We start from the raw sequence: 26,035 nt of genomic DNA on the forward strand, positions 1-26,035 counted from the left end.
TATTATGAACTTTAAGAAAATTAGCTATTCACTAATTATATCCCCTCTCCTTCCTTTCCTGTCACATCAGGTTTAAAATAAATTTTATTATCAATTCATAACCATAAAGCAATCAAAAATTTATTCTTCTCTCATCTTATTATTGATGCTTATATTCTTTCTATCTTTTAAAAGCACATAGCCCTGGCATTCTTCACTTCTCTTTATGGCCCTTATTATAACCACTTATCTCTTTTTTGTAGCAATTATTTAGTCTTGGTTCTGAAAAAAAATGTATTCTTTATACTTATCACCCATACTTACTTTGTTGTTGATTCTATCATTTGATTATCTAATCTTATTCTTTAGTGGATACTTCAGACTATGGAAGACTGCAGCCTGAGCCCTTGTGATATGTATCACAATGTACCATCTTTATGTTTGAAAACAAGTTTGCTGGATATAAATTGTTGGCTCACATTTTCTTTCCTAGAGTATCAAATGTGCTATGTCATTGTTTTCTGGCATAAGATTATTGTTATTGAAATGCCTAATAATAATCTAATTTTCCTTAGTTATAAGTGACTTTTCTTAAAGATCCAAGGGATATTTTCTCTTTATTATCAGAATGTTTGTGTTTATTGCTCCATGTAAGTTGCCCCAGATATACAGTATATTCTTTTAGTGTTTCATTTAGGATCTATTTTTATAAGAAAGAAATTGTAAGTTAAAATTTTAATATTTTGAATAATTTAAAATTTAAATTACAATTTTGTAATGTATCTATCCTATTGATTTTATTTACTTCTTTGAGAACTCCAAACAGCTAATTTTTCAACTATGTAATTATAAGTCAGTTTAAAGCATTCCAGCAAGTATTATAAAATATTAAATGAATAAAAATATTAAGGTCTAGAAATTACCTACCTACTATGATATTTCTTCTAGCCTTTTTATAAAAACTTTTGCACAACTCTCTAATGACTTTCTCACCTTGCTATCTAGTGGTTTCTTTTGAATTATCATTCCACGTTATTACCTCTCTAATAAATTTAGTTCTGTTAACTACTTATTTCTCATGGCTCTGTTTTAATTTGAATTATATGAGTGCTCTTTCCTGATTAATCTTCTATATTTCTCAATTGCTCCTTTTCTTCTCTTTCTCTAGCTCTTAAATGATTGACTCCCTAAGGTTCAGTTTTACTTATTTTTTGTCATTTCATATATCCCATTGGGATATCATCTGCTCCTAATTCTTTAGCTGTGTTCTATCTGCTAATGATTTTCTATTTCATGCTTCAATATGTATTTCAACCGCCTACTGAATATTGTTACTCTAATAACACCCCACCTAATACATTCATAATACATCTCATAATCTTTCTCAAATCCCAAATCTCCTTTTCTTATTCTATTTGCATCTAAGTTAATTTTGCAATTATCTAAAAACTAATGTTTGGCTCCACTTGCCTGGTTTAATTCACATCCTTTTTTTTCACATTACTTTAGAAATGTGTTCTAAATGCATTTATTAAAATCTACATTATCACTGCCTCTAATTGAGGCTTTTCAAATTGCTTGCTTTCTAACTGATCCCCCTGTTTAACATGTGTACTTCCTCCAAGCCACATATTATCAACAAAATCATCAGAATAGCCTTTAAACCATAAAACACAACTCAACATGGCATTCTCCTGCTTTCAAACACCTGATGCCTCCCCATCGCATATGGCAATGATTATCAATTTACTTTATAATCATTTTTAAAATAATGCTCTTTACTATTTGCTCTGCAATGAAATCCACAGAAAAAAAGAGAAAGGGATGGGCTTGATGGGGGGATGGGGAGCTCAGAGCTTTGCCTACTGATTTTTCCTATGTTCTACATCCTGGGGCACCTCTGATGAATCTTAAGAATTCATGACAAATGGTTTGAGAACTCTTGGTCCAAATCCTCAAACTTCTTAGTGTGTTGTTGAAGACCCTACACAAACTCGTTCTACTTATCTACTCTTTTTAATCTCCCATACCGTTGCCCTAAAATTTTGCAATCCCCACCTACTCACCTTTTATTGAACTTATAGTGTATTTTCATGACTATTATGTTTTTCCTCTGCCATTTTTTTCTATTTCTCTGCTTAATGACATATGTTCATTTTAAAAATTCAGTTCAAATATCTTATCTTCTTTGAAGCTTTCCCTCAAGATAACATTCATTTTTCTTCTATATACTTTTCTCTGACAGTGCTTTATATAACACTTTCCTATAACACTGATCATCCTGTATTATCATGTGTCTGTGTGTCTGCCCCCTCAGCAGAGTGTAAGTTCAAGTACAGAGTCCTTGTCTTACTCAGTCTTTTTTTTTTTTTTTTTTTTGAGTTGGAGTCTCACTCTGTCACACAGGCTGTAGTGCATGGCATGCTCACAGGCACCGAAGCCTCAACCTGCTGGGCTTAGGAGATCCTTCCACTTCAGCCTTCCAAGTAGCCAGAACTACAGGCGCATGCTACCACACCCAGCTAAGTTTTTGATTTATTGTTGAGATGAGGTCTCGCCAATTTGCTCAGGTTGTTCTTGAACTTGTGGGCTCTGGCAATCCCCTCGTCTCGGCCTCCCAAAGTGCTGGAATTACAGTCTTGGGCCATCGCGCTCGGCTGTCTTACTCAGTCTTACCTATATATTCCCAGTGCCTCATACAGTCCCCTAAATTTTGAAGCTATTGAATGACTATGTGCATAGAAACTGATGATGAGTGTGTAGAATAAGACATAAAATGATTATTAAGTATTCATGGTTGGCCAGGTGCAGTGGTTCAAGCCTGTAATCCCAGCACTTTGAGAGACCAAGGCAAGAGAATTGCCTAAACCCAGGGATATGAGACCAGCCTGGGCAACATGGCTAGACCTCATTTCTGCAATAAATCAATAAATAAAAAGCTGGGTGTGGTGACACCTGCCTGTAATTCCATCTACTTGGAAGACTGAGGCAGAAGGATCACCTGAGCCCAGCAGTTTGAGGCTGCAGTGGCTGTGAGCATGCTACTACATTCCAGCCTGGGCTACAGAGTGAGACTCCAACTCAAAAAAAAAAAAAAGTATTCATGGCCTATTAAATTTCACATTTAGTTGGTTTTGCTGCATTTGTTTTGGGGGTTTTAGCTATAAATTATTTGCCTAGGTTGATGTCTATAAGAGTTTTCCCTAGGTTTTCTTTTAAGACTTTTATGGTTTCATGTCTGATGTTTAAGTATATCTATCTTGAATTAATTTTTGTATATGCGGAAAGATAGGGATCAAGTTTCATTTTTCTGAATGTAGCTGTTCAAATAAATAAATGGGACTTAATTAAACTAAAAGCTTTCTGGACATCCAAAGAAATAATCAACAGAGCAAATAGGCAACCCACAGAATGGGAGAAGATATTTCCAAACTATATATCTAACAAAGGATAAATATCCAGAATCTATAAAGAATTCAAAAAATCACCAAAATAAAAGCAAATAACCTCATTAAAAGTGAGCGAAAGACATGAATAGATGTCGCTCAGAAGAAGACATACAAATGGCCAACAAACATGAAAAAATGCCTAGTATCACTCATAAGCAGGAAAATGCAAATTCAAACCACAGTGACATATCACCTCACACCAGTCAGAATGACCATTAAAAAAATTAAAAAACAGTAGATGCTGGGGCACATACAAAGAAAAGGGAACACCTATACACTATTGGTGGGCATGTAAATTAGTACAACCATATAGAAAGTGGTATGAAGATTTCTTAAAGAACTAAAAGTAGATCTACCATTTGATCCAGTAATCCCACTACTAGGTATCTACCTTATTGATTAGAGGTAGTCATATAACAAAGATACCTGTACCCACATGTTCATCACAGCAGAATTCACAATTGCAAAGATGTGGAGTCAACCTAAATACCCATCAACTGATCAGTGGATAATAAAAATGTAGTATATACATATACAACATGGAATACTGCGTAGCCACAAAAAAGAATGAAAGCATACCCTTTATAGCAACCTGGATGGAACTGGAGATCATCCTCCCAAGTGAACTGACTCAGAAATAGAAAACCAAACACGACATGTTCTCACTTATATGCAGGAGCTAAACAGTCACAGAGATCGAAATAAAAGATTCTGGGGACACAATAAGAGGGGAGCAGTATGGGAGGGTTAAGGTTCAGAAACTACCTATGGGGCACAATGTTCACTCTTTGGGGAATTGGCTACCTGAGACCCAGTCCCCACCATTAAACGATATGTCCATGTAACGAATATGCATGTTTACCCTTGAATTTAAAATAAAAATTTTAATTTTTAAAATGTTAAAAAGTTAAAATGTTCACTCTAATTTGTACACTCTCCTATCCAGTCACAGTGGTCATCTTGTCACATGCCTGAGGGTCTCTATCATACTAATTTTTGCGCCATATTATATCATCTAATGATGGCTACAATAGTATCCTTAATTTTATGTGTTCTTCTAGTGTAGAAGTCAGAAAACAACAGACTACAGACCAAACCCATCTACATTTGTACTTCCTGTTTTGTTTTACTGCCACAAATTAAAAAGTCTTTACATTTTTATTTACTTACTTCTTTTTTTTTTTTTTGAGTTAGGGTCTCACTCTGTCTGCCAGGTGCTCAAGTGCACCCTGAACTCCTGCGCTCAGATGATCCTTCTGCCTCAGGCTCCTAAGTAGCTGGCCACCACCCTGGCTAATTTTCCAATTTTTATTTTTTTTAATTTTTGGAATGACCAAGGTCTCACTCTGTTGCTGAGGCTGGTCTCAACCTCTTGGGCTCACGTGATCTTCCAATTTTGGCTCTCAAAATGTTGGGATCACAGGTATCCACCACTGTGTCCAGCCATGTTTTTACATTTTTTAAAATAGTTATAAAACAATGAAGAAGAATATGTGACAGATCTTGCATGTCGCCTGTGTGTTTAAAATATTTAGTTTTTAGTCTTTTGCAGAAAGCTTGTCAACCTCTGTTTTAGAAACTTGATACCCCCCTCAAGGATGGTGTCTTATTTCCTTCCCTTGAATCTGGTGGGTTTCTGACTTCCTCATAATCCATTGAATGTGATACTGTGTGATCTCCCAAGCGAAGTAAGGAAAGAGGATGCGACTTTTACGGTTTCATGTCTGATGTTTAAGTCTTTAATCTATCTTGAGTTAATTTTTGTATATGCAGAAAGATAGGGATCAAGTTTCATTTTTCTGAATGTAGCTGTTCAAATAAATAAATGGGACTTAATTAAACTAAGCACCATCCAGAGGCTGCCACGTTGAGAGAAAAATAAAATGTTGGAAAATAGTGACCATAGCGTGGTGCTTTTTTAGATAATCTATTTAACAATGCAGGTAAGCATCGATTATTCATCTCTCTTTTCTACAAAAATATCATCTATTTGTTTTAAGTATTCTTGTTAATATCGGATGGCTATAATGTCAAGTGAAAAAAACCGGATCAAAAAAAAAAGACATATTGGATGATTTCATCTCTACACATTTCAAGGACAGGCAAAAATAATTTCTGTTGTAACTCCAAGTGTATATGGAGGGAACAGCTACCTCTTGATTGCGGTTCATGGTGTGTCTTGATTTGAGTGATGGTTGCACAGTTGTACACTTTTGTGAAAATTCACTGAGCTGCACACATGTGCTCTGTAAACTGTGCTGATATTAGACTTCAATTTTGAAAGTGGCTAATATTAGGCATTAATCACCAGTCGGTTTCTGTTCATGTGAAGGGAAATATATCTCTGATTCAAAATGTGAGAAATTTAAGGCATACAACAAAATTAGAGAAAGATGACATAAAAGATCATATAAAGCAAACATAATCTTATATAAATGAATTATCTGACATCCCAAGATGCTAAATATCATATATAAGGTCTTATATGGAGCAACTTAGGAGCTGACTTAGGTGGTTTTATGACCCCTAGTATTTATGACTACCAATAAAAATGTGTTGCTTGTTCTTGAATATGTTGCTTTATGAAAATAATCTATGAAGATTAATTCCTACTTCTTTACCACAATCTTTCAGCTCTGAACATACTTATAAGTCATATTTATGCTTCTAGTTCTTGCAAAAATAGTCCAGGTTTTTTGTTTGTTTTTATTCACTGCTGACCCAGCAAGTTTCTGACAGCTTTGACCTCAGAAGACCCTTTTGATTTTAGAAGAGACCAGTAAGTATCTATACTTAAGAGTTTCTCTAACTCTGCTGAAAAGTCACAGTCTACCGGTTATTTCCCATTAAAAAGGTGTGAAAGCTGAGATTCCAGCCTGTTTCCTCTCTGCAGTCATCAAGCCCTCATTAGGTATTTTTCCTGGCACATAAGCCAGGACTTCATCAAACCGCATCCCACTGGGTAAAAGAATATTCTTAAGTTTCCAGAGATAAGTATCTTTTGCAATGACTACTCCATCTTTTTTCCCATTTCTAGGTCACTTTCAACTTATTCTTTACAACACGTGGAGATTAATCAGCCGGTTTCTCTGACGACCATACACTACTCATCAGAATGGCTCCAGCATGCCTCTGCTCCATGGCTGTCTGCTGGTGTCTCACTATGCCTTGTGGACAGGCATCATTCCTTCTCATCAGTAGGCCATTTAACATTCTATTTTTTTACATTAGAATTTGGCAGCTTAATTTTTCTACTTTATGATTTGGATTTTTGTCTGACTAAAAGTAACATAGCCCCAGTATTAAAAAAAGGAAATACAAGAAATTGTCATAATGACAATATTGAAACAACAATCATAATACAGATTACTCTGAAGTACTGTGCTAATTTATGTACATATATTAACACCTATTTATTCATATTTTACCTAATCCCACAATATTTTAGTGAGGTAGATACTGAGGCAGAGAAATTAAACTGTTCACCTCAAAATCACATGGCTAGTAAGTGGTTGCTCAGAGAATCTAGATCTTATGAACTCAAAGCTTAAATCTATCTTAAATCTGCCAACCAAAAATAATCAATTCATATTTTAGTGTGTTTTTCCTCAAGTAATAAATACATATAGCTATAATTTTTTTTCAACTGTAGAAACAAGATCTGTTCAAGTTATTCAGGTTGGTCTAAAACCCCTGAACTCAGGTAATCCTCTTACCTCCGTCTTCTAAAGTACTGGGATCACAGACATGAGCCATCAGGCCCAGTCCCATTATTTAAAAACAAATTCATTTCTCATTTATGTTACATGAGGTTTTTAGGGTAACTGTGGCTTGTTGGGCTCTGCTTTGGATTACCTAGACTTGGCTTCATGCGTTTTCTCAATCCTGAATCTCCGCTGAAGGAAAAGTGCTCATGATAGCCAGGGGATCCCAGTAAAGCCATTCAGTTGCAGTTAACCTTCTGTTCAGAGGTATCAAAGTGTCCATATCAAATTGGCAAATGTTTGCCACATGGATAACCACAAATTCATGGAGAGGGAACGAATGTAAATCAGTAATACATGCTACCAAAGTATTCATTTTCATATATTGTAGGCAAAATATATACTTGTTTCTACTTCAAGTCACTTAAATGTCTCACTGGAAAATTAAAATAGGCTCAAAGACCAAGAATATTCATCTAAATTAGATGCTTCTAAGGCTTTTCTCGAATCATAGGACTTCCAATAAAAAAGACAAGCTAGCCGGGCTCCGTGGCTCAGCCTGTAATCCCGCGCCTTTGGGAGGCTGAGGTGAGTGGATTGCCTGAGCCCGCAGGTTCGAGACCCGCCTGGGCAATTTGGCAAGACCTCATCTCTACAATAAATAAAAAATTAGCCGGGCATGGTAGCGCGCACCTGTAGTTCCAGTTACTTGGAAGGCTGAGGCGGAAAGATCGCCGGAGGCCAGCAGGTCGAGGCTGCAGTGACCAGGAGCAGCCACTGCACTCCAGTCTGGGCGACAGAGTAGACTCCAACTCAAAAAAAAAAAAAAAAGACAAGCTATCTGCTCCCTTGTGTCTCCCAAATACAGTGAGGAAACAGGAACAAGGCAATTACAATGAATATTTACATAGAATAAGGAAAATAAATAAATATTCAAGTAATCACCAATTCTGTGAAATTCTGAAATCACAATGGAACGATATGAGATTGACCCTGGCTTTGTAAAACGAATGCTTCTTGATTATGCCTCTAATCTATTTCACAGAATTAATAATTCTATTCATTGTACTCCAGGAAACTTGGCTGTGTCTTTGAGGATATAATCTTTGGCCATATCTTAAGAAGGCTTAGGGATGTGCCTATTTTGTAACTGGATAAATTTCTCAGTCTTTTTCTGTTCATACAGAGTTAGGAGACTAAGGGACATTTTATGTCTAGGATATTTACAGTCTTTTAAATCAAGAGAGATAGGACTTTTGGCAATACAACTCTCTGAAATTCTCTTAGGTTTATTCCTTAGATTCCAGTCAGCTCCATGTACCAATAGCCATACTCTTAATTCTTTCTGAGACAAAGTGTCTCTTATTCTTTCTCTCTAGACTTAATTATAAATTATTTGAGCTTATCAGGTAATATGGACTAAATTGTGCTCAACCCCCCCCCCAAAAAAATCACATGCTGAAACCCCAATGTGATGATATTTGGAGATGAGCTTTGGAGGTAGTTAGATTTACATGAAGGCATGAGGGTATGGCCTTCATGATGGGATTAGTACCTTTAAAAGATTTTCTCTTAAGGGTAATTTTTTTGCTATGTGAATAAACAGCTAGAAGGTGGTCATCTGTAAGCCAGAAGAGCTCTCACCAGAACCCGGCCACGCTGGCACCCTGATCTTGGACTTCTAGCCTTTGAACCTGTGAGACATAATTTTCTGTTTTTAAGCCATCCAGGTTGCAATGTTTTGTTGTAGTAATCTGAGCTGACTAATATACCATGCTTCCTTGAAATCACAACAGTGTACTCTTGTCCTTAAGACATCTTGTCCAAATGAAATGATTTATTCAGGGTTTCCTAATATAATCAGACTCAAGTTTTGCCACGTATGCCTTTTATCTAGTCTTTGTCCCCAGGTGATGTTTCTGTGGGCACACCCTTGACTTAATTTTTACCTTTAGATTTGACCTTAGTTGAGAATCTTTTCCAACTGGAGACATTTTCAACACTATGAGCTACTTAAAAACTAACATTTTTTTTTTTCTGAGCTCATTTCTTACTTCAAGTACCTTTTCAAACAAAGCAAATAATGGCCAACTCAGGCTGTCAACACTTTGTTCAAAACTTTTCATCTAAAGCTAAAGTTTATTAAGCAAATCTTCCCCCTTCCAAGTGGTCTCTTACCAAGTATTTCAGCATTCCCCAGCCTCCCTTTTACCCGCCTCCTGTATTAGTGTTCTCAATGCCTTCCTCCCATCCCTCTAGCCAATGCCACATGCACAGGTGTTTTGTTATAACAACACCTTATGTCTAGATACCAAAGTCTATATTCAGTTTTATCTAGGATAAACTGAGGAGAGCCCTAAAGATGCCAGTGGCTTAAAATGACAAATAATAATATTTTATGAACACTACCTGAGAGTTGTTGGGAGACTGAAGCACATCTGAGCTCTGCTGGATGAAGGAGAAAGGAGAGCAACTGCTTCAAGATCTGCCTGAAACAAGTCACTTTCCTAGTTTTAACGGGTGTGAATAAATCCTCCGGCAGCCTAAGTCATTTTGGGCTACCATTTCTGTCACGTGTTCCTGCAGTGTGGAGAGAGGACAGAGAAGAGCAGAAGTGGACAGGGGAGATCAGCTTCTGGGACAATGGTAGGATCCAAGCGACGGAAGTTTGTAGCTTTGAATAGATTGGCAGCACTTGAGAAGAGACATCTTTAGATTTGAGATGTTTAACAGTCAATTGACCCAATATTTGGTGGTAAATTGGATATGTAGGTGAGGAAGCAGGATTCAAAAGAACACAGGATTTTTTTTCTTTTTGATACATGGCAGGGTCAGTTAATGAGATAGAAAATGTTGAGACAGGAGTTGTTTTCATTAGAAGATAATGAGTTAGTCTTTAAACATGTTAGGTGGTGTGTGCCCTTGAAGGATCAAAGTGGAGATAGTGAGTATACAGGAGGATACTTGAAAATTTAAAAAGAAGTTGGAAATATAAATGTGTGATTCATCACATTAAATTTGGATATGGATACATTCTTAAAGGCACTTAACCAGCGCTATGAGCATTATAGAATCTCTTTTTCTTTGATAATAGAACAATTATAGTTGGCAGATATTTCATATATAGAGAGTTTTCTTTTGTCTCCAAGAAGTCAGTAAGCTCTTGGAGGACAGAAAATTCGCTTGCAGCATCTGGCATTATAACTTGCACTTGGTAATGGTTTAGTAAGTTGTTATTTCATGAGGAAATGAAGATTGCAGAAGGTATCACTGACCCAGCATTTGAACGTGAGTTTTCCTTTTTCCTTAATCGTAAATGTTGCTTTTAACATCCCTTGTTCCAGCTCTCACCCATGTGTGCCTCAGGCCATTCTGCTTTGCTTTCTGCTTGTTCATCCACTCACACCTTTCTAGACACTTAATGAAAGCCCCAGAGGATGTGCTTCCATAAATCTTCTTCACACAATGCTTGTTCTATGTGACTATTTTGAAGCAAAGTATTAGTTGAGAAGTAGGAGATGGGGAAGAGTCTACCTGACTTTTAAGAAAAACTTTTTTTAAAATTTTAAACATATGGGTTAAAATTCAGGGTTAGGTATACAAGTGGTCATTGTACGGGTAAAGTTTGGGTCTCACTTTGGTCCCACCTCACCTGATTTGAGATCAGGTATCCTTATTGATGAAGTGTGCCCCCCGCCAATCCCTCCCCTGGCAGTTTCCAACTACTGCCAATCCCTTTCTTGTAGTATTATGATAATTGTTCAGGGTCCTCTTATGAATGAGAACATGTGGTATTCGGTTCTTTGTTTCTGTGGTAGATCATTGAGTAGTACTGACTCTAAATCCATCCAAATTGCTGTGAAGATCAAAATTTTGTCCTTCTTTATGGCTGCATAATATTCCATCATGTATATGTACCACATTTTTTTAATTCAGTCTACTTTTGATGGAGAAGCAGGGTTGGTTTCATGTTTTTATTATTGTGAATAGTGCTGCAATAAACATGTGTGTGCAGGTATCCTTTTTGTAGAATTATTTGAGTTCCTCCAGATATATTCCCAGAAGAGGGATTGCTGGGTTGTATGGGAGGTCGATTTTTAGATCTTTTAGGGATCATCACAGTGTTTTTCACAGAGGCTGTACAATTTTACACTCCTACCAACAGTATAGAAGTGTTCCCTTTTCCTTGCATCCTCTCCAGCTTCTGTTGTTTTTTGAGTTATTGATGATGGACCTCCATTTTATTCCTCAGCCTACAGTAAAACTTTTTGAAATGGATTATATATTGGCAAAATTTAATCAGTTCATAAGGGGTTGTATTTCAATTTTCATGAATCCTTGAAAAGAACTGGAGGGATGTTGACATCAGTGATGTCATCACTGATCCACTAAGTTTTTCACAAATAGGTAGTCTGTCTCTCTGTATAGCAGAAGTGTCTGTCAAATGACCAATAAAAAATAGGCTTCATTCAAAGAGTCGCAGAAACTACTTTGTTTACTGTTTATTGCCACAGCTGCGATGTGAACTGATACAACCAGGGACTCTACCCCACAGATACACGGGACGGTTCAGATGGAACTGGCCAACCACACGAGAGTTATGTTAAACTGGTCTCAGCTGCAGGTTCCTTTCTGCATATCTTCCCACCGCAGAATGGCTCTTTTCTGCCAAAACCAACGTGATCATTTGTCATGCTAAGGCTACATTTCTAGATGCCAAAGAATGAAAAGACAATGACACCTGGATCCACAATATACTCACCAAAGGCTCATTATAAAATGAGATCATGTCGGAAAATATGCAGGTGTTGATCTCCAGCAGCTTTATCCAAGGAAATAAAATGAGTGGGCACTGAGCCATGGGTGCTTGTTTTACCCTGTTCTTTATTTTTAACTATCCAGTGGCATATTGGACTATAGACGGACTGCATTTTCAGGGTTTCATTACCTTATAAATCCTTTCTCATGGAACTAGAAATTGCAACGGAATGGATTTCTGACCATGCTAATATTGGAGAAGGATGGCACTTACAAAATGACTAATTTATTCACTGCCATGCTGTTAAAATAAATCCTCACGTGGTCACCTCAGCTGCACTGATCCCCCTACTTATTCAAGAGATTTGGAAAATTCAGACTAACTTCAAATAAATGAGCTTATTCTCTGTAAACAGCATTTCTTCATTCTTCACCCTTCCGTAGGGTATAAATCTATTTTAAACTAGGTATCCACATTATGCCAGTTTTTGCTTTTTTTTTTTTAAACCAATCTGCTGACTTCAACCTGCTGCCAACTCTTCACTAATCCTTCAAGCCATGCTTATGCTCAGTATTGCTCTTCCCAAATGGAATGATCTGACGCTTGCTCAGATTCAGGCAGACACTAAGGATTCTACTCTGTTTTCTCCTTTTATGCACTGTTCCCAGGAATATGGGTGCTTGTTTCCTTGGGGCTGTCGATCCAGCTGTTTGCCAGGGCCAGTGTGTCTCTCCTGGGGGCCTCTCCGAGCTTTAATAAGAGACCAAAGCTTCATGTTTGTCTATGCCATCCCAGATAAAGAAAATGAGAGAGGACAGGATAGGGTCAGAAAGAAGAATAAGATTTTTTTTTTTTTTTTTTTTCATTGTACTCTTTTAGAGGACTCCTGATGTATTTCAGACCTAGGTAAAACTTTTCTTACAGGTTTTATTTACAATCCCTTTTATCCCTGGCACTCAGTTATAGATCCAGGATTACAGTAGTAGGGACTCTAATAGTCACCAACATTCTCAAGGTTCTTCTCTGGGGATTTTGATTTTGTTTTAAGGTTAAGATCTGCACCCCTGAGGCTCTTTCTTTAGCGCAAGTTCCTTAATGAGTACCTTAATCCTCGGCTACCAGTTTGCCAGTTCTATCTAAGATCCAACATCAATTCATGAATTCAATAAATATTTATTGGATCCCTATTATTGTCTACACATTTCAAATGCATTTTTGGCTTATAATAATTTTACACTGAATTTTATTTGCTGAAAATGTATTGTCCTGTGTGGCTGTTAGAAATAGAATCCTGAAGAGGAATGCACTTAATTGCTTTTTAGCAAAATACATAAACATAACAAGCAAATAACAAATTCACTCCCAATATTGTGTCTTATCTCACATGTAATTTGTGTGTGTGTGTATGTGTGTGCATGTGGCACTGCATGCTGTTGACATTTTCTGAGTGTAGCTCATATCAGAGCGTCTCGTGACCTCCCTACTCCCCCCAATTTTCCCTTCCCCAGAGAATGCAGAACCACACAGCACATGAACTATACAAGGAGGAACCCCCAGAATGCAATTCCCTTTTTGGGGAGCAGCCCCTTTTAGAAAAGGCTTCCTCCATTAGGTTTGTGTTCTAGGAACCCATCGGTATCAGTGCATCAACCAGCATTGCTGTGGAAGGCTGCGTTCAGCATCAGTGAATATTTTTTGGAGATTCTTTCAACATGTTTGCCCATTTCATGATGGGGGATTTACAAGCACACCTGCCCACACCACACCACACCACACCACATCACACCACACCACACCACACCACACCACACAGCAGTTTTGATCAAAACAGCACAACCCTGTGCCCCACCATCCCTATTTGCTCAATCACTGGCAATCAACTTTTTTTTTTGCTTTTGCTTCTCTTGATGAAAAAAGTCCTCAAAGGAAGTAATTTGCCAAAGTGGAAGAGGTGAAACAAAAAATGGCAGAAGCAGTGAAAGGCATCAAAATTTATGAGTTTCGAAATCTGTTTTGAGCAATGGATAAAAGCTCAAATAGGTGTATTGCATCAAACAGAGGGTACTTTGAAGGTTGCCAAAGTTTAAAGATAAAAGAAAAAATACATATTTTTAATAAATAAATTCTGGGAATTTGGGGGGGTGTCTCCCTTGTACAGGATTCTAGACAGATTCTCTCAACAGCCTCATTCAACTTCCAATACATTCCATGCAGCTGGTGAAAGATGAATCTTGGTTTGTAAAACTGGTTTCAAAATGTCTGAATATTTTTCATAGGTCATCTGGTATTTCACTTCAGTATGTAAAGATATTAGGCACTTACTAAATTGCCTTTTGGAGAATCTGCTGAAAAATCTGAGGCAAAAGAGAAAATTTGAGGCAAACGGGAAATTTTTCTCATCCTTTAGCTTTTGGGCATATCTCAGTTAAAGCAGTTGTGTGGGAAGGTTAAGTCAATGTGAGGTAAATTGGGGCCTCTTTTTATAGCACATGCACAGAAGAGAGAACAGTGATTGACTCAGTTTTTCATCGCCTTCTTTCTTGCTGCTTCTGTATTGTAACACTTACAGAATAATATTTAATTAGCTATTCTTTCATTTATCAAATTCAATTTCTACTTCCTGGATCCCCCTTTGTTGTCAATGATGAGAAATACTGTATAGCTGTTGATATACAGAAGAATAAGAAAATTCTGCAATTCCTGGTATTAAATATTATGACATAAAATAAACTTTTGAAATAAGCAGTGATTTAGGGTTTGTTATTCATTAGGTTTTAAAAAATTTATGTTTTGTCTTCTTTTGAATTATTCTCATATCATCAAACTTCCTTTTCCAACTCATCACCTCACTGGGAAAGGGTTACTATTGGTAAAACCCTCCAAAACTATCCATGCTCTAGACACAGCATGGATCTTCCATTTTAGAAGCCTTGAAATGTGAGAGACATCGACTTGATACCTGTCATATTAGTAACTGACCATAAAATAGAAGCTATACCCTAGTGAAAACAGAACATTTTATAGAAATTATCAGGCACGCAGTAGATCATTCATCTATTTCCTTCTTTAAATAAAGCAGTTGAGTTGTGCAGACCTTTAGTAAACTTAGCAGAAAGACAAAATTATGAAAAATATTCCCCTCCCTAAAATATTTTCCAAAGTAAAAGACCAGGATGAAAATTACATGGCAGTGTCCTCGTATTTAGACTGTACATGGAGCTAGAGAACTACCTTTCTTTAATAGAATAGCATGAACTTTCCTATAAATATAAAATAATACATCTCTAAAGCTTTAATTCAGGTGTCTAGGTTGGATAAGCTTTCAAAAGAGCAAATAGTTATTCTCGGATTATGGATTTAAAGGTAGGGTTAAATGCAGACATATGTGTGACTTTTTCTTTTTCTTTCCAGAAAGGCATCATCCTCACAGCAATCTAGTTAATGGTACACTAGTGGAACAAAAAAATTATATAAAAATATTTGAGGCAATATACATCTACAGATAAAACTTGGTAGTAAATACCATAAAAACAGCAATTCACTTTTAGATAGCACTTTACAATTTACAAAGCATTTTCACATTTTAATCTTGTGTTTTCAAAGTACATATTTTCCTCCTGGCTTTACAGACAAAAATGAATACAGCTCAAAGAAGGTAGACTTTTCCAATTTTACATAACTACTTAGTAACGTAGTCAGAACTTCAACCCAGATTTTTAGCTTTTTTTGTACCAGCTCAAAGGCTCTTTTTGTTATGGTACACCTATTTGAGGTAGATTTCCCATTTCTTGATGAGGAAATGGGCTAAACAAGCATAATACGTATACAGAGGATGCCAAAAAATATATACACATCTTAAGAAAGAAAAATATTGCAATACTCGATATATATCAGTAATGAAAGATAAGTACAAGTCATGTTTGACTTCTGCAATTACAAGAGTTGCTCAAAGTGGTTACCATCAACATCCAGGCACTTCTGATTATGGCGAACATGTGTTAAAATGTGTATTTTTTTTTTGCACCCCCCTGTATTTATTCAACAATGATGAAGTTTTTAATTGGCTCCCACACAAAAGTAAGAAAGATATAGCACCATCTATAATAAAACCTTTGAACTGGTCAAAAGATGAATGGCTTTTCTTTCCATGGAAAGCAGAGAATATTCTAGTAGACTCTATCTAATTCTGTAAAGACCTGAAGTTGCCGTGCTCGATGGCTCAGCCTGTAATCTCGCGCCTTTGGGAGGCTGAGGTGAGTGGATTGCCTGAGCCCATGGGTTCGAGACCCGCCTGGGCAGGCGAGACCTCATCTCTACAATAAATAAAAAAAATCAGTCGTGCGTGGTAGCGTGCGCCTGTAGTTCCAGCTACTTGGAAGGCTGAGGCGGAAGGATCGCCGGAGCCCAGCAGGTCGAGGCTGCGGTGGCCGGGAGCGGCCACTGCACTCCAGTCTGGGCGACAGTGAGACTCCAACTCAAAAAAAAAAATAAATAAATAAGAAAAAGGAAAAAAAAAGAAATAAAAAAAATTAAAAGACCTGAAGTTACTCTTGGATTGGGTGGGTCTCATAGCTCTGTAAGTTATAAAGAAAACTGATATAAAAACAATTAATTTTTGTCCATATAGACAAGATTTCACCAATGGAGATCAAGTTAATTTCCACTTGTGGATATCAACCAGGTTTACATCTATACACAAATTCATTTTCATTTTCCTAGTGATATATTTACATATGTTATTTGGAGTTTCCTTTGAAATACTTTTACATTCATTGGTCCTCTCATTAAGTAATGAGTTAAGTAAAAATATTTGATACATGATTTTATTTTATTTTGTGAGTTATAATTTTATATTATGAAAATTATTTAGCATATAAAATAAATATATATCTCTTAAGAAATCACCATTTGTTATAGGGACAGATATATAAAAATAGAGTGAGAAATAAAAATATTAATTTCTGAACAAGGCATTTTATATAAATTAACTCTTTGCAGTGGTATCATGATATGATGGCTTAACTGAGTACAGGAAAATAAGAGAGGGAGAGAAAAGAAAAAAACACAGAAATTAAAGAAACATGTCACGGTGAGCCATGTTTAAGAACATAAATTAAACCATAAATAGGATCTATTTTTGGGTAATACATCATAATTGTTTAGCAGCACTATAGACTGAGACCTACAATTTTTATTAATCCAACCCAGGTTGCATTAAAATAGGGATGTGAAATAAAAAAGTTGTACCACGTTTGTTGACTTCAACCTTTTCAGCCAAACTGCATACACATCCAGCCTCTAAAAATTTATTTTTTCAATTATAATTATTTCAGCTGAATGTCATATTTGTATAAACTATATACTCATTAAGGGTGACTTACTTTTCCAATTCATCTCTGTGTCTACCTCAGCATTAAGCCAAGATTATTGCCCATAAAACCTATTTCTAGATATATGATGAATTTAATGCACACTTGGGTCTGTGTTGTTGCCTTTTCCTAAAGTCTTCTCTTTTCTAGAAATCTTGGTCCTACAAAGTCTGACAGGGACTCTTTCTGTTTTATTCATAGCACTCTGCATCTCAATACAACGTTGGTTCTATTCTGTATTGTGACTGTTAGTAATTTAGTTCTTCATATTCTCCTTCTACTAAAATCTACTCTCCTTGAGGTCAGGGACCTGATTTATGCTTCTGTGTAACTCCCAGATACTTACTGTGGTGCTGGTACAAATATCTTTTCAGATGAATATATTTATATTTTTAAAAATTCAGTTGGCACTTTGGCACTAAAAATGCTTAATAGGACAAAAAAATTATTTAACCATAAGTAAATTTTTTTTCTTAGTTTATTTTAATAAGAAATAATCTTCAATTCTCCAGAATGAACTTTGACATTTTTCAGTACAAAAAAAGTATCTAAGCCACTGCTCAGCAGTCTTTACTAAGGGTATATCAATATGACAAATTTATAGGAGCTGTAAGTAGATATGCATCTCTGCCACAACATACACATACAATAAATAAGAAAATGATAGCAAAGAAGGAAAGATAGCAAGAAACTTTATAGATGCAGACATTACTTCATAACAACATTATGATTTACTGAGCTCCATTTTTACCAACATTATCTCCTACAGTATGCATGGGGGAGCATAATATATTCCAGACCTAATAAATATGAGTATGTTGGAGCATTTTTATATGTTTCTGAAAGTTGGCCAATTTTTGTATCCCCCTGAGGGTCTATAAATTACTGTTTTGATGATGGATAAATAGCTCTCCATAAATAATTTTTTTCTAGACACTAAAAAAAGTTCACACCACCACAACTGTATTAGTGAGTCTTACAAACAAGTGAATAATTTAGGCAAAGATATTCTCATTCATGCCAAATAAAGGAATTGACCATGGCATGTGTGATGCAAAGTAATAATGAGAGCAGAAGTAGTCTGAAGGAAGGCTATAGCCACAATGGTAACAAGTGAGGGAAACTGGAAGTGAGGCAGATGTGAACATGGAGGGACAGGTAGCTTATTAGTTTGATTCCAAGACTGCTATTCCTAGGGGGAATGCCAGATTCATTGAAATGAGGCCATTAGCTTGACAATTTTTAAAAATGACTTACTTAAGGACTGTCATAGATTGTATTGTATTCCCCAAAGAGGTATGAGGCTAGACAATTAAGTTAGCTTGTTATCCTGTGCTTATGTTGGCAGCATTGTACAAGCAACTTGATAAGGTTTCATCACCTGGATATTTCAGAGTCTTACAATTGTGTTCATGCTGATATGTGGTGGTGACTTGCTGAGTAGCATTCACTATCATTGTTGCATGTTTTTGTGTGCCATAGTGAGAATGTCGGAGCTTGAATTAAAGCAAAGAAAATTTCTTGTTAAACTTGGCAAGAGTGGAAGTGAAATCAGGGACATATTAGCATAAGTTTATGGGGATAATGCCATGAAGAAAATGGCAGCATACAAGTGGATTAAACATTTTTCTGAGGGAAAAGGAAGTGTCACTGATGAAGACAGGTCAGGATGCCCAGTAATGAGCAGAACAGATGAAATCATTGCAAAAAATTGTCAAATGGTGAGCCAAAATTGTTAGCTAACTATAAGAAGCAAAGCAGACCCGATAAACATCAATGGAAAAACAGTTAGGGAAATCTTACCTGAAAATATTGGCATGAGAATGGTGTGTGAAAAAGTGGTTCCAAAGGAGCTCTTGCGTCACAACAATGCACCAGCTCACACAGCACTGTGAGGGAATTTTTAGCCGGTAAACAAATGACTGCATTGGGATACCCTCCCTACTCACTTGATCTGGCCCCCAATGACTTTTTTCTTTACCTAAAGGTAAAGGAAATATTGAAAGGAAGACATTTTGATGACATTCAGTACATTCTGCCTGCCATTCCAGAAAAAGAGTTCCAAAATTGCTTTGACAAGTGAACTAGGTGCTGTTATTGGTGTATAGCTTCCCAAGGGGAGTACTTTGAAGGTGACTGTAGTGATATTAATCAAAGAGGTATGTAGCACTTTTTCTAGGATGAGTTTGCAAACTTAATTGTCAGATCTCATATGTTGAAGTTAAACCTCCCAGTCCTGTTGCCTGTGAATGTGGCCTTGTTTGGGAATAAGGTCATTACAGGTGGTTAAATTCAGATGAGGTCAAACTGGTGTAAGAGGGGGCCTCTAATCCAGTATGACTGATGTCATTATAAAGAGAGGGAACTTTGGACACTGAAGGAGAGAAAGAAGACAGTCACATGTTCCTTGAAGACAGAGATGGGAGAGATGCATCTACAAGCCAAGGAATATTTGAAACTACCAGAGACTGGAAAAGGCAAAGAAGGAGCCTCTTATAGTGGTAATAAGGGCTTAGAGCATGGTCTTGACAACACCTTGATTTCAGATATTCATTCTTCAGGAACCGTGAGATAATACATTTCTGTATTTTAAGCTACTTGGCTTAAAGCTAAAAGCTACGTGGTACTTTGTACAGCAGTCTTAGGAAAAAAATAGAAGCACCCAAGTAACATAATAACAATTTTAACTAGTTGCTTTAATCCAGCAGTCCTCAACCTTTTTGGCATCAAGGACTAGTTTTGTGAAAGACAATTTTTCCATGGAAGGGGAGGGCTATCACAAGGCATTAGATTATCTTAAGGAATGCAAACTAGATCCTTTGCATATGCAGTTCACAACAGGGTCTGTGTTCCAATGAGAATCTAATGCCACCTTTGATCTGACAGAAGGAAGTGCTCTCCTCACCCACTGCTCACTGCCTGCTGTGAGGCCCAGTTTCTAACAGGTCACAGAAGCCACAGACAGTACTGGGCCACAGCCTGGAGGTTGGGAATTCCTGCTTTAATCAACTTATTTTAAGGCTCATAATGATTGTTTTATGTATGGCATATGGTCAGTAGTATAGGGAAAGAAAACACTAAACCCTTGTAGTTTTGTTGTCATAAAGATTATATAAGAATTTGACAACCAGGCTTAGTGACTCAGCCTGTAATCCCGCACCTTTGGGAGGCTGAGGTGAGTGGATTGCCTGAGCCCACGTTTTCAAGACCTGCCTGGGCAGTGAGACCTCATCTCTACAATAAATCAAAAAATCAGCCGGGCGTGGTAGCGTATGCCTGTAATTCCGGCTACTTGGAAGGCTGAGGCGGAAGGATCACCGGAGCCCAGCAGGTCGAGGCTGCGGTGGCCGGAAGCGGCCACTGCACTCCAATCTGGGCGACAGAGTGAGACTCCAACTCAAAAAAGAATTTGACAAATGATGGTAACAATGATTACCATGTCCCAGTGCATGACCTTTCATCTCCCCCACAACCATGGGAGTCAGGCAACGCTATTCTTATTTTATAAAAGAAGAAAATGAGGCACAATAGGTGAAAAATTATCCCCAACTAAAAAACCATAATTCAAACCATGGTCTGTCTGACTTTCATTTAATATTTTTTGCATACTGCCTGTGTTCTTTCTTATAAATCTATGTAATAATGATAAAAAATAACTTGTCTAATTTTTATTAATTAAATTGACTGGATGTTTAGACATCAATGTTATATTCTGTAACAATCAAGGAAAAGAAGCTTGATCAAACATCACAAGCATTTATCCGAACTTGTAGTCCTGTCGGTCAATAAACTGTAAATACCAGACACCGTGTCTATTCCTCCTCCTACTCACAGCTTCTCCAGATATCTACTGCATGTCTTACATTTTTCCAAAAATTAAAGGATCTTGATTTGCATCTTCAGGGAAACAGTAGAGCACATCAATTGAAATGAGAAGGGCCTTTGATGTGCTGTAATCCCTGTGTTCCTCTTCTGGTTCTGCCCCTTCTTAACTGTGTGAGTGTGGCTTGCTCCTTGCATTCTCAGGGCCCTCACACCTCTTTTGCAAAATGAGGGTCATAATCATTATTTCACAGCGTTGCTGTGGCACTTAGCTGCTTAGCATAATGGCAGGCACATATACACTAAGTTATTATTACACTTATGCTTCTAATAATTTACTTTACTTAGAACTAGGGAAATGTGTTGATTATACGAAATTGACTGCAAATGGATTCTGAGTTCTATCATTTACACCCTGCACTTTATAGTTTCTATTATTAAAGTGAAGTTTAAAAGGGCACAAATCAAGCATTTCTTGCCTGTATAACTTAAAGGATTCCCTTCAAATCAAAATATATAAAAGTTCTGAAAAAAAGCTAATCTTCACAATAAAAATGACCCTATAAAGATTCAAATCTCATAGAGAAAAAAGTATGGCTTATTATGTAAGCAGATTTTGCACCAAACTGTTTCCAAATTTCCTCTGATAAAATGCAATAGTAACACATTTTCTATCCAAACCACTTTTGCGTTACAAAAGAAACTAAAGTGTAACAATAAAGGATATTTTCTTTTCTCCAAATATAGTCTATTCAAGTGATTAAACAGTCTCACAAAAGTGTTGAAAGAAAAATGATGATGGCATTAAGGGAAACAAAATATATATATTTATTCTTTAAAAATGCTATCATAGGAAGTATTCACATTAATTACTTCTTAAATGTTGTTGTGTTGTCATTAGGATTGATGACATTGTAGCAGCATGGTGTGGCTGAGAATGTAGACACTTGAGTCAGAGTTTGGGGTTATTATCCCATCTCTACTCTTTACCATTTGTGAGGTCTTGGGCAAGCTATTCATTCCTCAGTTTCCCCATGTGCAGAACACACATGTAAATAACACTAACCTCATCAAGAAACCAAAAAGATTACGAGAATGCACACAAAATGCCTTGAGACACGACCTAGCACACAAATATGAATTCATTTATTGTGAGCAATTATTATAAATAAGATTAAATCATATGTGTCTCAAGAAGGCAACAAAATGGTATATTAGAATGATTTTCCAAGGCCCTTGCCTGGGTATTAAATCCTGTGCCATGGGAGGATGTTTCCATATCAGAAAACTCCATTTTTCAGCTGATAATCTGTCTCTTTTGATTCAGCACTCTCAGAATACACCCCTGAGCATATTTACCTTATTCCTGCTGATATACATGAGTCAGATCTTGCAGTTCCTTTAACATGTAATCCATCTGCTCCCTCGGAAGGCCAAGCACTTTTACAATCAGGCTTTGCTTAACACTGGTCTGATTAGCATGGTTCATACTAAGTATAATAAATGAGGGGCAGCTTTCCCGTAGTGAAGTTTTTGCATTTTAAAACATAAATACTATTTACTCAAATGATTATTTTTACTCAAATTTCCTGAGAAAAAAAGGTTCCACTTGAGCACTTTTCAAATTCTTTTTCTAGTTATATGTTTCAAAGGGGGGGGGTGCAGATCCCAGGGTATCTGCCTCATTCCAGGCCCCTCCATAGTGAGAAGAAAGTATAGGCTGCATATTAAGGCTAAGAGTTGGATCTGAGGGTTCCAGGTTTTCAAGCGCATCTACCTAAATATGCTCATCTGAGGTCTCAGGATTGCACACCTTCCTTATTAGGGCTCTATTTTTGATGTAGAACACTTGCCTAAAATCAACATTCTCAATAGATCTTCCATTCTCACATTACGCCCAAAATCAACATTCTCAATAGATCTTCCATTCTCACAATTAGGTCCTGTCCCTGGTTCAGCACTGTCTGCCCTCCCACAAGGCTGACCATAGATGTGAGTCTCTAATTTTCTCTCTTCGATACATCAGTGGTACTTAGCAAAAACCATCAAATCCTACAGTCCTTAGAATTATTATTTATATCATACCTCAGAAACTTTAGAGACATTGCACCACATAGAGAATCCCCTTCCATAAAAGCTCCCTGTTCTAGCTAATTTCTAGTAAGAGTCTTTGAAATCACACAGCTGCAGCATTCCAGGCACTTTTGATATCTCACCTACCCTACTGAGGTCTGAATTACCATCTTGCTCACAAGGCCCACCTTCGGAACTTGATTTTATAGTCTGTTTCTGAGAATCACCTTTGGCAGCATCTAAAGTCAGGATCCCAGAGTCTTATTAGATGGCCATTGTTTTAAAAGTGATATATTGAAAAGTGCTCTCAAGAGGGTTCCATCTTAAGGCTAGAGGGGAGGGGTGAAAGCTGTCATTATATCCCAGAGTCAGTCCATCATTGGACTCTGGCTATGGCACAGATGCCTCGGAGAGATGGATCAGTTCAGGTGAGGGCAATGATTTGACAGAAGGGCCATTATGAGCCAATAACTGACAGTCGGAAAATGGTGAGATGGTCCTGTGTAAGGGAGCTTGGGAGCCCATAGCACCCACTATGCCTTGTCTCTGGAACAGCATTTAAAGCAGTGCTTCAACAACATACTACCCACATATGGATTGGACATATTTCCCTTACTTGCTTGCTGCTCACTGTGTTTCACTTAATCAGCCATTCCCTTCCCCTCCCACCAATATGTTTTTAATACATTTTACTCTGTCTTTCAATGCGTTCAACTCAAATAGAAGCTCCTGTGGTACAGGAGATTATGTCTTTTATTACATATATTGAAATATGCTTCAAGTATGAATATAGAGAGCACCCAAAATTCTCCTGTCGGACAGACAGAGTTATGGCAGAGGTTGGTCTTTCCGTTCTGAGCCTACACTAGCTATGACCAAGCCCTCCACAAGTTGGGCTGACATGAGAGGCATTCTATCTTTCCTTTTTTTTTTTTCCCTTGAGTAGGTCTTTTGAAAAAATAAGACCAAAAAAAAGCAAATGATCTTCTGCTAGATTATCAGCATTAATTTAATCCTTCATCCACAAATGTAAATTTCCATACTGTACCTCTGTCACCTCAAATCTGAGAGAGCTTGCATGTAATATTTACCTACTCCAAAGAAGTCACTGGAGGACCAGCAGGGAAAGATATTCATTTATTCAGACTTATGTATTGTTTCTCAGCCTTTTGGCTAAGATCAAGTGTGTTCAGACTTATAAGAGGTACCAATGGTGGCAGGTTGGTGAAGAATCCACACCTCTGGGGAGCATAGCAAGCAGTTTTATAGGCAAGCAAGTTAATTAGTCAAATCCCTATTCAGTGTTTACAATTACATTAATTAAGAGTGATGACTACATGGCTTTCAGCTTTGCTTGGTCATCTGCATCCCATGACTTATTACTGGGAATACATTTGACCCTTCAGAGACCAGCATTGGCCAGAGACCATTCCTTGAGGGAGGAGTGAGTACCATCTATGTCCAGACAAATTTCTGTGTTCCTAACTGCTCACTCTTAAGTGGGATTGATCTGATTTTTTATTGTGTTCATTCTACTTGCATTATTTTTTATTACAGTCTCTATCATATCATCTTGAAAATATCATTTACTTACTTGAAATCTATAGGAGATGGTGATCTCATTGAGGATTTTTTTTTTAATCAGCATCTTGCCCAATGCCACACATGCTTTTTTTTTTTTTTTTTTAGGAAAACCAGGAGCAAGAGAGGAATAGCATCTGAAAAAGACAAGGTCTTTTCAGTTGAATCAATGACGGAAGTATGGGAAGCAGGAGAATCTGCTGAGTCTAAAGACTCAGATTTTCAAAAGATATTAACATTTTAAGGTAAGCACTAAGATGGGGGATCTCTGTAAATAATTAAATTTCCATAGTAATTTCAAACCTCCATTTTTTGAGCATGCAATAGCAAAAAAAAATTATGAGAAATAAAATATAGTCTACCATCATCAAGTTACCTTTGAGTACTACCCCAACGCTCAAAACTTAAACATACAGAGAAGATTCTGGGGGTTGGAGAAAGAGCACAAACTTAACTGTTAATACTGAAAGTTAAGGACCTCATTATTATTGAAGATTCTCATTATTACTGATCTCCTTATTATTGGAGACACTACATTATTGATCCTCCCCCTAAAATATGGAAAACAACTTAGTTACATATATATCTTATGATTGAAAGCAAACTAGTCGTTTATTAGATTAGTAAACTTGAAGAAGACTGTAATCTACTGTATGCATTTGACCTGTAAAATTTAGTAACAAAAGTGTATTAGCTCAATTGTGCACAGGTTAACGTAAAGAAATCCTATGATGATTCAAAAGATAACAGTCTGGAATTACTCCACAATTGCTTTCAATGATATGTTAGACATGTAATTCTCTATTCTTGAAGTACGTGATCAGACTATTAATACCTATGTGTAAAGAAAGTTATTTTTCCGGCTGGGAGCGGTGGCTCACTCCTGTAATCCTGGCACTTTGAGAGACCAAGACTTTTCTAAGGCATCACCCAGACATCACCAGTAAAGTGTTACACATTATGTGGTTATATTTTTGTTTGCTTAATATTTAATAGGCTCCAGGTTAAGGCAGCTAAAATGTTTCTATAGTCCCCACACCCCACACTGAAATATAGGAGATACTATATTTCAAATTAAGCCAATATCAGTGCCCCCTATAAAAACATTACATTCAAAAAACACCTTAGTTTTTGAACTTACATTTTATCATTGGCTGGGAAGGTGCCTGTTTACATTTGCTAATTCTAAACTTTTCTTCTCTTTCTATACATCTTGCAAAATCCTTTCATTCTTCAAAATGTAGCTAAAGCATTATCTTTTTTTGTAAAAATTTCTGTATCCCTAACAGCTCACTCTCA

This window comes from Carlito syrichta, unplaced genomic scaffold, assembly GCF_000164805.1.
Source record: "Carlito syrichta isolate Samal-C Ts95f unplaced genomic scaffold, Tarsius_syrichta-2.0.1 Scaffold311462, whole genome shotgun sequence".
Classification (NCBI taxonomy): Eukaryota; Metazoa; Chordata; class Mammalia; order Primates; family Tarsiidae; genus Carlito; species Carlito syrichta.